Source organism: Dermacentor variabilis, chromosome 8 (genome assembly GCF_050947875.1).
Source record: "Dermacentor variabilis isolate Ectoservices chromosome 8, ASM5094787v1, whole genome shotgun sequence".
Classification (NCBI taxonomy): domain Eukaryota; kingdom Metazoa; phylum Arthropoda; class Arachnida; order Ixodida; family Ixodidae; genus Dermacentor; species Dermacentor variabilis.
The window spans coordinates 39,000,844-39,017,962 of NC_134575.1; the positions used below are offsets into that span (position 1 = coordinate 39,000,844).

The window sequence follows — 17,119 nt, forward strand, 5'->3', positions numbered from 1 at the left end:
GCACGTTAAAGAACGCCAATTAACCAGAAGACTGGTTAATTCTGACCCCTCTCCCTTAAGGCGTCACTCATAAACCCTTGCGCAATGTCGGTTACCTGTCTACCGCTTCTTCGTGTACGACATATAGGAAGCTCCCCGATAACTCTCAATCAATAGTGAGGCTTAAAAAAATTTGCATGTTCCGGCACACTGCATCGTCTGTCCGTTGGCTGATATGTTGTGACGGATCGTGGGCTCACGCGTAGATGTCACGTGTGCACATCTGTAACATGATAATTTGAGGCCCTTATCTGCGGATTCGAGTTGTCGTCGTCCGAGTTGCAGTCTTCTGCGAGCCTCCCGCACCCCTGCATGGCGCGTTACTTACCGGACAACCAAGCGAATATTATCATTCGCGTACAATCGCAATTCAACTGTGCTCAGAAGACCAGTATGCTCACCCTAAATAACGGGAGTAAAACACGCCCACGTATGATATTAAAACACGCCCACGGTTCCGATAGTTGCCGCTTACGGCAACTATCGGAACCGCTCGAGACTACCTCACCACGAGGAACATTAAAGGTAAAGCGCATTAAGGTTGAAATCAAGAAAAAGAAATGGGCATGGGCAGGACACGTAATGAGGAGGGAAGATAACCGGTGGTCTTTAAGAGTTACGGAATGGATTCCAAGGGAAGGGAAGCGTAGCAGAGAGAGACAGAAAGTTAGGTAGGCGGATGAAATCAAGAAGTTTGCAGGGACAACATGGCCACAATTAGTACATGACCGGGGTAGTTGGAGAAGTATGGGAGAGGCCTTTGCCCTGCAGTGGGCGTAACCAGGCTGATGATGATGATGATGCTTAGAGGACACATAAGACCGGCGTCAAACGGCGATCTTCGATCACGATTGAGCCCAATTTGTACCGGAATTATCGCGCGCGATTGACTCCCTTCCGCAGATTGAACAAAGAAGCCAGTCGTGACCGAAGAAATTGGATCCGGATCGGGTTCGATCGCGATCGAAAGTGGCCGTGTGACACCCGTATAAGACATGCCGCCTGGACACCCTGTCATCATCAAGCCTCCGTCGTATCAACAGGCCACGTAACCTCGTTTTGTTATGCTGCTAATCCGGGCCCTGAAATGAGCAGGCAGAAGCATAGCAGAGGACTGATCGAGCCAGAGTGAGTGTCAAAAGGTCGCGATGTTCGGCTCCCACGTGATTACCTTCTGCGTCATAACACGTATCATTTCTGGAAAACGAGACCCAGAACTGGGGCCGTATTCACAAGAGCATCTTACGCTGTAGAATTCCTCGTAAGAGAACCCGCCGTGGTTGCTTAGTGGCTATGGTGTTGGGCTGCTAAGCACGAGGTCGCGGGATCGAATCCCTGCCAGGGCAGCCGCATTTCGTTGAGGGCGAAAACACCCGTGTACTTACATTTAGGTGCACGTTAAGGAACCCCAGCTGATCTAAATTCCCGGTGTCCCCCATTACGGCGTGCCTCATGACCAGGGGATTGTTTTGGCAAGTAAAACCCCGTAATTTTTTTTTTCTTCGTAATAGAAAATCTCAGCCAATAGTGGCGCTTCACATGTTATCAGCGGAGGCACACGACCAATGGCGAAGAGCACTTACGAACGAAACGCTTTGTGAATTCGGCCTCTGGTACGTCATAAAGCTGTCGTAGTAAATTATTTAGGGCAGACACGTGGCGGAAAGATGGCCAGGTTGGGGGAAAGCTGCATGATGGCGTATAAAGGAGCGCTTGAAAGACGGGGACCAAGAACAGAAGTGAACGGGCCCACCAGGGCGACTTCGCGACAAAATAAAATAAAAAAAAGTTAAGTGGGAAATACCCCTTCAGTACTCCTTTTCCAGGTAAGGTTTATAAAACTGCAATATTAGTTTCTCGTGCTAAATTACGGAGTTGCCAACAGGGTGGGTAAATTCAGTGAAACTTTACCTATTTTCACCACAATTCGTAAAAAATCACGGCCCCCCAAATAAAAGGTATAGATCGCCAGCCGGCAGAATTCAAATTTCTCCCTTAAATGGGACGAATCTCGTCAGAATAAGTTTGAGGGTTTTGTATTGATGGCTCTTCTGTTTCACGTGTATTTCAATATGGAACTCGCAGTTCGCTGTGAGATATAGCTTCCTCTCAAATGTGGTACGAAGGTTATAAACCGGGATAAAGTGCCCCAGGCTGGCCAACGTTTAGGACCCGTCTTCGTCAAAGGCGGCCTCGTCATCGTCGGCATCTTAGTAGAGTGACGTCACTTGCGGTTGTTGTCGGTGGCAGTTGGTTGACAACAACGACCGCACATGGTGTCACTCTACTAACATGCCGGGGATGACGAGGCCGCCTTTGACAAAGATGGGTCCTCCTGTCGAAACGTTGGCCAGCCTTTCTGAGGCACTGTGTTACTATAACCTTTATACCACAGTGTGCTATTCCATCTGTCAGCCCCTTTCTTGATTTCGGATTCCTCTCAAATGAGAATTTAACATGGTACGAGTGGGGCGAGTCGAAATATAGAATTCGCGGTATGCAGCCAGCACGAAACATGATACTGAAGGAGAAGTTCTGCGCCTACGTCCTCTTACGAAAACGCACGCACGCACGCATGCACGCACACACACACACGCACACTATATTAAACAACCGAAAGGTAACAGAAACGCAACAGCATTTCGTCAGTCGCTTTTGTGAGGGTCGATCTCTTTACAGGGTTAGCAGTTTCATTTATTTTTGGTCGCTGTGGTTCCTTGCCATATAATTTTCGATGAAGAACTCGAAGTTTATCTACTGTCAATGGCACAAGTTTGACTTAGGCCTCGAATTCTTGAAAAAAAGTGTATTTTAATATGTGTAAATCTGAGAAAACTGGCGAACCGAGTTTTCAACTTCACAACTTTGCATCGAGAACAGATATCGCAATTAGCTTCACAGCATCTGTTATAGGAACGCCGTTTATAGCGGACAAATAGAGCATATTGTTATGCGCTTTACGTCAGACATTTTATTCCCATTCATATTCCGCCACAAGTAATATGCGCAAATCAGCGATTCTGGCGAAAGCAATGTTCGATACATTGCTTTAAAGGTAGGTCCTTATGACGGAGTCTAATAGCTGTGACCTTTATGATCAATAACTTTCTTGAAAAAAAAATTGTGGGCACTTACTAAGTAACATGCTTTGAGTGTGTTTACAGATTAATCTAAAGCTGTTTCTCGTTGATCTCGTAGGGGTTACTAAAATTCAAGTGGAAGGTGTTTCACCGATTAAACGGAAACCTCCTAACTTCTTCCTAATCTTTTCCCACAGCAACTATCTGGACTACATCTGGTCATCTGCGCAGAGCAACGTTGAGATCGAGACACTTGCTGCCATGGGACCTTCCTGCAAGTTCAAGAAAGAAAAAATAAAGATGGATACGCAGCTGTCCCACGCACTGTGGGAATCGATGCTTTGCGAGTCATTTTGCAGGAATTTTGCAGGCATCTTACAGGCCATCCAGCACCGCTTGCGGTTGTGAAAAGCGTTACCAGATGGAGCGTCGTGTTTGTATAAGGCGAGCAAATGGGTGTCCGTGGCGGCAACAACGAGGCGTCACGGCGACAGTGTGGTGATGACTGACGGCGATCGCTTGATTTACTGTACCCCCGCAAAGAAATCTGGCAACCTGTAACGTTACGACCTGAGCCGATCCTGAAGGGCTACAAATGTCACAACGCGTTTGGTTTCCTACCGGATAGGAAGGCGGAATAGGATATATATCATAAGAAAGCAATTAATATTTGGTATATCGCGTTGTTTGTTGGCTTCCTATGATATATAATAATAATATAATGATTTATTTCCGTCACCATTACATTGATGGAGGGGATGGGAATAAAAGCGATTGACGCTTGACTATGTTCCCACCCTCCGTACAGCAGGTGAGCAGTGGCATGCGACGGCACTTCTGTCACGGCAGCAAATACAAAGTCGAACAAAGCATTAGTATAAAAAGTATGCTAAATACACAATCACCCGCGTGTGTGACAAAAATATAAACCGATTGAAAAGAAAGACAAGTACAGCAACTGAGAACAAAAACGCTTGTGAAACAGCGAAAGAACAGCAACCAAAAAAAATATACGCTTATGACACAATTAGACACAGTTAGACACAGAAATCTTCACAGATGTCTAAATGTTGGATAATCAAAGTAGTTGCGAAGGTTAGAGCAGCTAATGCTTCCTAGGTCTATATTTTCATCAATTAATTTGTTAAGTAAGGATGGAAGTTGAAACGCTACCATATATATATATATATATATATATATATATATATATATATATATATATATATATATATATATATATATATATACAGTGGCGTAGCTAGGTCGTCTGGCACCCGGGGCCCTTAGCTCTTCTGTCCCCCCCCCCCCCGGGTGTAGTCGAGGAAGGCGAGGATATCGACAATTTTCGGGTGTCTTCAGACGTATATGACACCCCCCCTCCCCCCCCCCCCCCGTACTGACCGCGTGAGTATCGATGATAACAACGGACGCCGGATTTTCCGCTTCATGGAGCATATAATGCTTTCACGTTTTAAAAGTGCAGTTGTGCTTTAAACCTCTTTGCGCTGCACCTCGAGTCCTGTACTGAGCGCGTGCGCAGGATTTGTCAGCCTACACGATGCTCGCGTCATCGGGAGGCTGTGCGCAAAACTACATTGGCTGCCTCCAAGATTGGTGCCGTAACACACTTCTGTGTACAGACGAGGTCGCGCGCGACTACTTTCCGTGTTGCGAGTCTCTTCTTGCAGACGAGGAACCTCTGCTAGAGTGTTCTAGTGCACCCTGCCTCAGCTGCTAGTTTATTAGACAATGCCTTCGTGCGCCCTGGTTGATCCTAAAATTAAGAGGAAGCTTTAGCTCGAGTGCTCCTATCTAAATACATGTAAAAGGAGAATTCGTTTTTCTCGGCAACCACTGCACCAAATTTGACGAGGTTTGTTGCATTTAAAAGACAAACTTAAGATCTAGTGACTGTTGGTTTCGAATTTTTTAGTTAGGTCGTCAATTTTTATTAGAAATTGGCAAAAATCGAACATTTTTAAAAAACGAAACTATCAAGTTTACAACTCTGTAACTCAACCACTAAAAATGACAATACAATTCCGTGAATTGTATCTTATAGTACATCTAAAGCGGACAAAATTGATATGCTACACATGAATATAAAAAAATTTAATCATAGGAAAATACAACTTTTGCAAAACCATTGTAACCAACGTAACAAATTCACGTAAGATGTAAAATGACATATTGAATTTGTCCGCTTTGAATGATCTAATAGATGCCGTTTACAGAACCGCGATATCAGTTCTTGATGCAGAGCTATGAATTTGTAAACTTCGTGCTTCTATTTTTTTCAAACGGTCAAATATTTGAAAATAGTTTTAAGAAAATTCAAGCCCTAAATCGAAATTCGGCTTCCAACAGTCACTAGAATTTAACTTTCTCTTTCAAATGCAACAAATTTCATCAAAATCGGTCCAGGGGTTATCTCATAAAAACGTTTTTCCGTTTTACACGTATTTGAATAGGCCGCGTCGGAGTTGAGCCCGAGCTAAAGCTTCCTCTTAAGCCCCTCCATCCACCCAGTCGGACCTAAGCGGCAAAAAGCGCGCGTGTCCTATTTCAACGCACTGGTGGCGTCATCGAGAGGCGATGCGCAAAACTAAAACACAATGTATGCGGCCTCCAAGATGGGCGTTACTTCTGACTTGGGTACGTGGAAGGCGGTTTTCGGCGCACACGTGAGACCGTAGGAGAAACGGAACAAGAACGCTAATAGATAACCGGTAATCACGTGATCTGACGTTTGAAGGCGTGGATGCTTTGAAATGAACGCGCTGAACGGATTGCCCAGACCGCGGGGAAGCAACGCAACAAGCGAAGGCAGACCGACTGTAGCAGTGGGTTACGCTTACACGACGCCCATAATCGTACCTCAATAACCTTGTCAATTCTACTGCGAAATCAGGAGTAGTACAGCTCTGACAGGAGTAGGTTCATTGCATCTCGAGAGCTCCGGTTTAGTTTCGACTTAGCAAAGAAGGATTTTTATTTCTGATTATAATCGGCAAATTAAAACAACGCTGTGGCACCTTAAATTCATCGACTGCTTTATGAACTGTTTTGACGTCCTGCTAATTCCGCTAGGAAAAGAAACGTTGTTGGTCGTCGAATTAGCGCACAGTCTTATGCGTCGATATTGCGAGCTTCGACCCGAACAACAGCGTTCAGAGGTCTTTCAATGAATACGATCATTGAACTTTATTAATATGCCAGTAGCCCAGATTCGTACGAAATCAACGCAGAATAGCTTTCGACCTTAGGATCAATCGCACATCGTATGAGAAGTCAGGATAATCGTCATGGTGAGGGCTGCGAAAAAAAAAAAAGAAAGGAAAGCTGTGAGACGGACCGGCATCTCTGACGAGGCGACTGGGTTTACCTGTCGGCAGCGCGATCGCATCGGCCGCTGGGAAGCACGAGTTCGGGAAAGTTTGTACACTGCGAATGGGCGAAGCGCAAACAGGCCCCGCACACTCTCAAGTTCAACAAATGGCCACAGAGGGCGAAAAAACAATCGAGGCGTGTTTCAGCGTAAGCGCGCAAGTGGAGCTACTGTAATTTGGTCGAATACTTTAATTTTTGCTTTTTCTGCTAGGGGCGCTGAACATGCTGAATTTTTTACTTTACACAAACCATTGACATAAACAATCGAGGTGTCTAAGGATGTTTCTTTACCTCAGGCAAATAGGCAGTTGATTTTTTTTTAATTTGATTGTTGAAGCTGCTTCTTAGTCATAGCGTCAAGGTTTTTGTACTTGATTAACCACCGACAGCCGACAGCCTATTGGTATCGATGTGTTTCCTGGCCGTTGGCGTTCGAATACTACGGCGGTAAAACATTTTCGAAAGCATGCTGGTTTCGTCTGCGAGTCATTACATAGACTTGCTGTAAAGAGGTCTACTCTTGGCAAAAAATAGTGCCTCATTTTGTTTTGGGCGTTGATTATCATAATGAATGCGGCGGAGGTTGAGGGAGTACGCTTGAAGGTATGTTTTTATGCCGTTGATCTCCATAACACCGTAAGTACGCAAACCGATGTCGCAGAACACCCGATGCATCATGTGTGTTCTCCGTCATCGCTTGTTTGCTGTACGCCTACTAATTCTTCATTTCTTCTTCAAGTGTTGTATCCTCCTTTTGTCCTTGTTCTCTTGTGCTTCACTTACAGTATGTCGTTCCGTCAGCTGTAATGCGCATTTGCAAAACCAATACGTTTGATAAGACGCAGTGGTTATGATAATTTCACTACACATGTAATAAGCTGGCACATATGGTTCAGATACAGATACCTGTATGCGGAGTTGCACGACGTTGATGCGGAGATTAGGATAATTATGACACCCGTAAGGAAGAGGCAGCTGACGGCCGTAAGCTGTTGCGTTCTTTCCGCCAAACTACCCGGCCTGGTAGTGCTGTAAAGATGCTGTATAAAAGTGACACGCGGTGACAGGGAAGTTATTATACTTACCAGCCGACCGTACGTTTTGTAGCTTAGGTCTTCTTTCTTGTGCGTTTGTGCTACCCTTATTAATGAGCCATTTTTTGACTATGTTCTTGACTATGTAACCGCGTTTGTGTGGATGCGCAGACGTGTGCTTTTTGTTGTACTTGTAAAATGAAAATAAAATGTTTTCAGGCTTACTCAATCTTTGGTGTCGTGCGCGTTTATTCCAGTCGAGGCCATCGTGCCACCTGGAAACCGCATTATGTCAGTAGCCCTACACGAAATGCAACAGCTGGAGCGCGGCGGCACAACTCGGGGTAACGGCGGCGTAATAAACGAAAAACCGCTCGGGATGCCCTTAAAAGTCAGTTCAGAGTGTGCCTTAACTCGATATGACTCAGCACTACATGTATTCTGCTGCGCCTCGATCGTGCTCCCGCCAGTTTGGTTGCTGTGTGGCAAACGTAGCGCCTACATATATATTTAGGCGCTAGGTTTGCCACATAGCACCTAAACTGGCGGGAGCACCACAGAACACCTATACAAACTTAGAGAAGGGAAACTGTACCTTCCACAGTGCTACAGAAATAAGCGTAGCGGTGGCGTCGTGAACTAAAGTATGCGACCACAGGTGGCGCTGTACAACAGGAAACGGAAACGGGGTTTTGCACAGTATGACCGTTGGCTTTACCAGGTGTTCTGTGGCTTTACTAGGTTTATGGCTGCTGCGCCTCGATCGTGCACCCGCCAGTTTAGTTGCTGTGTGGCAGACGTAGCGCCTACATATATATGTAGGCGCTACGTTTGCCACACAGCAACCAAACTGGCGGTAGCACGATCGAGGCGCAGCAGAATACATGTAGCGCTGAGTCTTATCGAGTTGAGGCACACTCTGAACTGACTTTTAAGGGCATCCCGAGCGGGTTTTCGTTTATTATGCCGCCGTTACCCCGAGTTGTGCCGCCGCGCTCCAGCTGTTGCATTTCGTGTAGGGCTACTGACAGAATGCGGTTTCCAGGTGGCACGATGGTCTCGACTGGAATAAACGCACACGACACCAAAGATTGAGTAAGCCTGAACATATTTTATTTGCATTTTACAAGTACAAGAAAGAGCACACGTCTACGCTCCACACAAACGCGGTTACATAGTCAAGAACATAGTCAAGAAATGGCTCATTAATAAGGGTAGCACAAGCGCACAAGAAAGAAGACCTAAGCTACAAAACGTACGGTCGGCTGCTAACTATAATAATTTCCCTGTCACCGCGTGTCACTTTTGTACAGCATCTTTACAGCACTACCAGGCCGGGTAGTTTGGCGGAAAGAACGCAACAGCTTACGGCCGTCAGCTGCCTCTTCCTTACGGGTGTCATAATTATCCTAATCTCCGCATCAACGTCGTGCAAGTCCGCAAAAAGGCATCTGTATCAGAACCATATGTGCCAGCTTAATACATGTGTAGTAAAATTATGATAACCACTGCGTCTTATCAAACGTATTGGTTTTGCAAATGCGCATTACAGCTGACGGAACGACATACTGTAAGTGAAGCACAAGAGAACAAGGACAAAAGGAGGGTACAACACTTGAAGAAGAAATGAAGAATTAGTAGGCGTACAGCAAACAAGCGATGACGGAGAACACACAATGATGCATCGGGCGTTCTGCGACATCGGTTTGCGTACTTACGGTGTTATGGAGATCAACGGCATAAAAACATACCTTCAAGCGTACTCCCTCAACCTCCGCCGCATTCATTATGATAATCAACGCCCAAAACAAAATGAGGCACTATTTTTTGCCAAGAGTAGACCTCCTTACAGCAAGTCTATGTAATGACTCGCAGACGAAACCAGCATGCTTTCGAAAATGTTTTACCGCCGTAGTATTCGAACGCCAACGGCCAGGAAACACATCGATACCAATAGGCTGTCGGCTGTCGGTGGTTAATCAAGTACAAAAACCTTGACGCTATGACTAAAAAGCAGCTTCAACAATCGAATTTTAAAAAAATCAACTGCCTATTTGTCTGAGGTAACAAAACATCCTTAGACACCTCGATTGTTTATGTCAATGGTTTGGGTAAAGTAAAAAATACGGCATGTTCAGCGCCCCTAGCAGAGAAAGCACAAATTAAAGTATTCGACCAAATTACAGTAGCTACACTTGCGCGCTTACGCTGAAACGCGCCTCAATTGACTTTTCGCCCTCTGTGGCCATTTGTTGAACTTGAGAGTGTGCGGGGCCTGGGAGCACGAATGAGGCGCAGCAGCCAGAAACCCAGTAAAGCCACAGAACACCTGGTAAAGCGGCCATCCTGTGCAAAACCCCGTTTCCGTTTCCGGTTGTACAGCGCCACCTGTGGTCGCATACTTTAGTTCACGACGCCACCGCTACGCTTATTTCCGTAGCACTGTGGAAGGTACAGTTTTCCTTCTCTAAATTTGTATAGGTGTTCTGTGGCGCAAACTCGAGGCTCATGGGACACGCCGTCTGCTCGGCGCTTCCGGTTCAACAGACGACGGTTCCGGCCCGGGATGCTAATCGCACGCTGGACTGCGGTCGCGCTTGCTCGCTGTGCACCCACCATCGCGAGGTATCGCTCACGCTGCTAATTTCTAGACCCTTTGGTGGTCGCATCGATGACTGACCACGAAATCTGAGCAACGGCAGTCATTTAAAACACTTTTTTTTCTTTTAGCCGATCGATCGAACACGTGAACCAGCTATGCGTGATGTCGCAGTTGAACTTACCTGCAGCAGCATGCCCATCGGGCTCCTTTTTTGTCAGGTTAACAGCCGAAGAATTCGAGGGAGGGCCACGCCGGCGTTGCGGGGAAGTGTGACCAGACTGCGGCTGCTTCTCTGCACGTTCACGATATAATGTCGAACTCGTGCACAAGTGAGCCACGTGCTTGAAGCGTTCTTTCATCATGGAAATCATATCAGACTTTGGAAGATTCCCGAGCCGAAAGCAGAATTTAGTAAATATAGATCGACTTGGTGGACGATCTTTAAGAGGAAGCTTTAGCAGCGTTAGCTCGTGCCCAACTACGACGCGGCCTATTCAGATACATGTAAAACGCTAAAACGCTTTTATAAGATGACCCCTAGACTGATTTTAATGAAATGTGCTGCACTTGAGAGGGAAAGTTAAATGCTAGTGTCTGTTTGAAGTGCAATTTCTATTTAGAGCCTGAATTTTGCTCAAGGAACTTTCAAAAATTCGAGAAAGCTCGAGAATGGTACGAGCACGAAGTTTACCAATTAATAGCTCTCCGTCAAGAATAGATATCGCAGTTCTGTAAACGGCATCCATTAGGCCATTCAAAGCGGACAAATTCGATATGTCAATTTATATATCACGTGAATTTCTTACGTTGTGTACAAGGGTTTTGCAAAAGCTGTGTTTACAGACTACTAATTTTTTTTTTCAGATTCATGTGTAACATATCAATTTCGTCCGCTGTGATGTACTATGAGGTGCAATTCGCAGAATTGTGGTACCATATTTCGTTGCTGAATTGTAAACTGGATAGTTTCGTTTTCTGAAAATTTTCAGTCTTTGACAATTTTTACCAAAGAATCGACGACCTAAATCAAAAATTCTGAACCAATAGTCACTTGAGTTTAGGTTTTTCTTTCACATGCAATAACCTTTGTCAAGTTTGGTGCTAGGGTTGCCGAGAAAAACGAATTCTCCTTTTACATGCATTTAGATAGGAGCACCCGAGCTAAAGCTGCCTCTTAAGAAGTGTTCGCTTTAGTGATGGGATGGGGCCAGGTGCTTTAGGTATGGGGGAAACCGAATGCCCATTAGTTGCTCCTTACACGAACGAGAGGACTTTCAAACTAGCATTACCTGACCGTGTCTACGATGAGAAAAAGCTGCCTTCTGAATGGGGAAAAGGCAAAACACAGTTCCAAAATTTTATTGTCGAAGAAGCAGGATAAACGACGATGCCAGGGTTCTCGTCTACAGCGACGCAGTTTGTATGGTTCAGTTGATTTTCTGTTCCGGATGACGCTTTGACAACCGTCACCGGGACGGCAACGCTGCGTGTCAAGATCGCATTTTCCCAATCAACATGTTTCACCTTATTACAGGTGTGTACTGACGTGAAGTGCATTTGTTACTTTGACACGCGGCGCCTCAGCCGTCCCGAAACATCAGCTCCTGCTTCGCAGAACGCAGTAGTGTGCTAGTAACCGCTTGTTAGGTGACCAAGGACACACACTTTGGAATGCGAACTCTTCTTAATGTCGCAAACGATTTTTAACGGATATCCCGAACGGGACGGCACCCTGCAAGACGCCGTCGCATCGCTGTCAGCACCACGCGACGTATGCCTATTTGCGTGTTCCAGCACGTTATAAAATAATCAACGCCTGTTAATGGCAGTCCTGGAAATGGAGCGGGCGTATATGCCTGCTGGCCTAAGTCGAGGTTTGAACGTTCGAGTGCCGACCCAGCAGCCCGTCGGCATTCGAATTTACTTCATCAACTTCGTGCGCAATACGCCCGGTCTCCCGAACTAAACACACACTATCGTGTGGAAACAAACAAACAAACAAAAAAAAATGTACCGCAGGAACTCCACGAAGCGCTCATCCGTCATGGGAACAAGTTCAGCGAAAATACTTAGTATGTAGCATGACTTTCTTCAACGAACCAGCTGGGCATACAGATGTTTGGGCCGTTGCTTCTGATATCCGTGGCACGCAAAAAGCTTCGTACCTGGAGCATTGCTGCAAGCGCTCTTGCACCCCGAAGCACAGCAGGTTTCTCGGTTTGGACGCGGGCTTGTTGCGGTTAGCGTCTAGAACCTCGGTTTAAGGCTGAAATGTAAATGATTCGGAACAACACAAAGCGAAGAGCGCGGCCAGACTCTGTTTAGTGATGCTGCCTCTTCCAACGTTCTACACACACACAAAAAAAAGGAAAGCTCCAAACGAACGCCGTGAATGTGGTTGGCCAGCAAATTTGTGGTATCACTTGATCCGATAGATCAATGTGACGCAGCCTTGAATTGTGTCCTGCCTAGCTTGAGCACGACGCCGTTGTGCATATTGACGTTGCTGTTCCTTTCGTCGCTCATCGTATTCGCGATGCTCGAAGACCCGTTTCAAGGGAATGCTTGTAAATGATCGTTTAGCATATAAAGAGTGACAATGTTATGTCACTCTTTTGAGGACTACTGCAGATATTTCCATCAGGGCTAATGGATTTCGTTGCGCCTATGTCACTTAAGAGAATAAAGGCCATCAGTCGGCAGTTACAGCGTGTGGCATCATATTTCTCTGAAGAAGCGTCAAGGCAAAGGTGTTAATGCCCCAACTGCCCCATGAGAATACACAGGCTGAAAGAGTGCTTGAAGCTTTCCTCCCTCGGGTCGTCTGACGTGAAAGCATTACCATCAACACTCGAAGTTGGTATAGATGTGTCTTCTTTGTTCGCTTTGGCATTTTTTTCAGAATGATTTATTTTTAAGTCTTTGTTTGTGCTCAATGTTGCATTTCTTGCAGTGGCGTTGCGGGGTCAACGAATTTTGGGGTGCTCGTCAGGTGACCCTTCACTAGAGACGCAAGTGCCGGGGAAAAAAAAGAACCGGAAAAATTGGGAAGGGTGGGGGAACGTTCTTTCTTTGTTTTGTTTTCTCAGCGCGCAAAAATTGGAGGGAAAAAAATATTTCCCCAGAGAGTTGTAAATTCCATTTTCTGCAGTGCGGCGTACAATTCCGGAAGCGCCGATGACGACAAGAAAACGGCCACGCAGTTTTTCAAGATTCTTCATCACGTGCTTTCAGTTTCGTTTCGAAAACGTAGCGTAAACCTTTGAAACCTCGCGGAATACAGGATGCCCCACTGGGTTTTGGCTGGGGCTTTGCGTCTGGCACTCTGCGAAGCACACGTGGAACCGTCAACCTGGTTTGCAAGGCCCTTTGCCCTAATCGGCCGTACAGCTTCTATGGCCGCAGTCGTAAACGTACAGCCGTACACGTAATCAGCCGTACACGTACAGCCGTACACTTAATCAGCCGTACACGTACAGCCGTACACTTAATCAGCCGTACACGAGTTAATGACATCTTAGTTGAAATCAAGAAAAAGAAATGGGCATGGGCAGGACATGTAATGAGGAGGGAAGATAACCGATGGTCATTAAGAGTTACGGACTGGATCCCAAGGGAAGGGAAGCGTAGCAGGGGGCGGCAGAAAGTTAGGTGGGCGGATGAGATTAAGAAGTTTGCAGGCATGGCATGGCCACAATTAGTACATGACCGGGGTTGTTGGAGAAGTATGGAAGAGGCCTTTGCCCTGCAGTGGGCGTAACCAGGCTGATGATGATGATGATGATGATGATGATGATGACACGTAATCGTTCGTACACGTACATCCGTACACGTAATCAGCCGTACACGTAAAGCTTCTTTAGGCCGCTGCAGATGCATTCGCCCTCTGCCAGTTGTGAAGAAAAAAACTGGTCTCGATTTGGAAATGCTCACAACGAGCTTCGCAACAGGCTCGGAAGTAAACGTGTTTGACAGCTCGTTTACGCGCAATGAAATTTCAATGTGGCAGAGACCGCGGCCGGTCCTAATGCGAGTGTGTCGAGCGAGAGTGACACTGATTGACCCATTTTTCGCAGTTATTAAATTAAATTACGGGGTTTTACGTGCCAAAACCACTTTGTGATTACGAGGCACGCCGTAGTGGAGGACTGCGGAAATTTCGACCACCTGGGGTTCTTCAGCGTGCGCCTAAATCTAGGTGCACGGGTGCTTTCGCCTCCATCGAAATGCGGCCGCCGTGGCCGGGATTCGGACCCGCGACCTCGTGCTCAGCAGCCCAACACCATAGCCACTGAGCGACCACGGCGCCTTCTCAGTCATCGGGTGAACAATCTTTCTCAGTTATCAGATAGCAATTCGCGTCCTCTGCGTAATGATCTCACGGATTTAAAGGACTGGTATTTTTATTGCGGCAATAATAAACATAAGGTATTTTGGGGTGTTTTGGGTGTATCCTTCACTAAATTTCCTAAATCTCGCACGAAAAGCAGTAAAAGTGGCTTCTTTTGTTTCCACCGGCTCGAAATGTCTGGAAATAGTTCATCTCTTTCATAAAACGTTCGCCACGAGGCAAGGACGCCGTGGAAAAAAGAAAAGATGAAACAATGTGCCCCGTGCAGTCGGTCGGCATGTAGCGATGTTTTTCCGGTTCAGATATTTTTGTCTCGTACACAGTTGTATAAGCTTCGCACCAGCCTTCCAACGTACGCGATGCAAACTAAAACAACAAAAAAAAATTTTTTTCAAGGTAACTTCCAGACCTTTATCCACATGCTTCTGCTACGACTGCGTCGGGCTACCGAAAACGCGGGGTTGCGGTCAATGTAATAAATTTTTTTTCCTAACCAAGCATCACTGCAGCGGTGATTATAAAAATTGGCGCAGTAATGGTTAACACGTTTATAATAAAATATATCTTATTAATTTGCTTTTCCTTTTTATTTAAATGCTTTAGGGAGCAAGTTTTTAACACACAACTAAACTCGACCGGCACCAACAGATGGCCCTGCATAAAAAAACTCTGTGAGTTGTGCAAGTTCCGAGTGCTCAAGGTGTTTTCGCACTGCGAGGCAGAATGGAGTGCAGACATATATATATATATATATATATATATATATATATATATATATATATATATATATATATATATATATATATATATATTCCACGCACTGTGGGAATCGATGTTATGCAGGCCGTGGTATCACTCCGCAGGGATGCAATGGAACGCACGCGTGTATCGATTCAAAGGCCTAATTCTCCTTGCCACAATCGAACTGTGCGAGTTTTTAGCGAGTGCGTATGGCGATGACATCTCTATAGCATATAGCTAGTTCGTTATCAACGTTTTACAGAAAAAAAGTGATTGTCTTCTAATGATTAAAGCGTCGGGCTGTTGTTAGATCACACCATCGGACGCTCAAATTTTTTTTTTGGACGAGTCCCGGAACGAGGCGAGACAAGCAACCTACCCGCCAACCTTCCACAACGTGTCTGGAAAGACAAAGAACGCTTCGCATTAAAAATAATCATTGTGTTGCTGTGTTACGGTAGACGTGACGTCCTTTCGTAGAGAGCTGCAATAGATCAGAATGGGGTCAAAGATCGGAGATGACTCTGATAAGTGAGACCAGATAAGTCATACGGATGTCGATAAGGAGCGAATGAATGATATGATTTCACAACGCTATCGTATTGATCGATAGAGTGAAGCATAACGACCTGTAGGCTATTTCGTATGCTCTGAAGTGGCTGGCCACGCCTCCACTGCGACATGGAAATTCGCATAGCTCGGTTTCTCTTCTCGCAGGACAAAAAAAAAAATAGACGCCTCGGGCGCACTTTTTCAGCCTTCTTTCAGCCTTCATCCGTGGGCTGTTTGGATCCGACTGCTGGTACGATCTGTTGAGAAGTCGGCGCTGACGCCCGTGGTTGTACCTGGGTCGCAAGCCCCAAGGGTAGCGTTGGCCTGGCGGCCTGGGGTACAACTGCAAGCATCCGAAGGTCCCGGCAAAGCATGAGTCGACAGGTAACAACGAAACAACTTGTTTATTTTAACATCGCAAAGAGTTGGCGGTCAGGTTTGACCGAAGTAGAGAGACGGGAGAGCACTTCACTCAACAGAAGAAATCGGAGCCCTCCTCTGGCGTCCGGGGGCAGCTGTTTTTATACTCTCGCAGTTGAGGGCAAGAAGGAACCCCTCAAAAGACGAGCACGTGAATGTACAATGGGCTAATGGTGACGCACACTGTCGTAGCGACGCCGTAGCACCATGTCGTGGCGCTGCGCACGATCTCGTAGCACCTGGTCGTGGCGCTGCGCAGCACACTGTCGTGGCGCTGCGCAGCACACTGTCGTGGCGCTGCCGGTCGGACACAATGACTGTAACGAGAAGATGGTCCCTGCTTTGGCATCGCCTGTTTCGGGCACAATGACTGGAACGAGATCCCTGCTTTGGCATCGCCTGTTTCGGGCCCAATAACTGGAAGGAGATCCCTGCTTTGGCCTCGCCTGTTTCGGGCACAATGACTGGAACGAAATCCCTAGGCGGTCGCATCGCCGCAGACGCGCCTGGAAACACCTGGCGATGAGTGTTGCGGTGACGACGATCGGGCCAAAATGTCCGCCGCCCCGCCGCCGTCGCGCCGGCAAAACCACGTGTCGCAGGCGAAACGCAACAGACCGCCCCGCCGGGGAAAGGAGATCCCGATGGACAGGGGACTGCATCCGCTGTCCGGAGGGATGTCGCTCGATGATGCTCATAACCGAAGTCGGGCGTCCCTTGACGTTTCTTGAGCGCAGCGCACAGAGAAGGCCTCGTTCTCTCGTTCAGGTTCGCACGGGACACTGCAAAGTGACTTCGGGAGAGTTCACATTTTTGTTCTCGTTCCCGGCAAGCGTTAGAACTACGCTGAAAACTCAACCGCTCAGTCAGCAAGCACGGCACAACCCTCACTAAGCCCTGCCAGGCTCTT

General features: G+C 46.6%; 1 long non-coding RNA gene across 1 annotated transcript in view; it reads left to right on the forward strand.

The window, feature by feature from the left end:
* The window catches only part of LOC142590071 (uncharacterized), a 218,381-nt gene extending 214,819 nt beyond the window's left edge, over nucleotides 1-3,562 (forward strand). Inside the window, exon 3 of the long non-coding RNA XR_012830030.1 lies at nucleotides 3,317-3,562. This is a non-coding gene — a long non-coding RNA (uncharacterized LOC142590071). The remainder of the gene's footprint in view (nucleotides 1-3,316) is intronic.
* The last annotated feature ends 13,557 nt before the right edge of the window (nucleotides 3,563-17,119 follow it).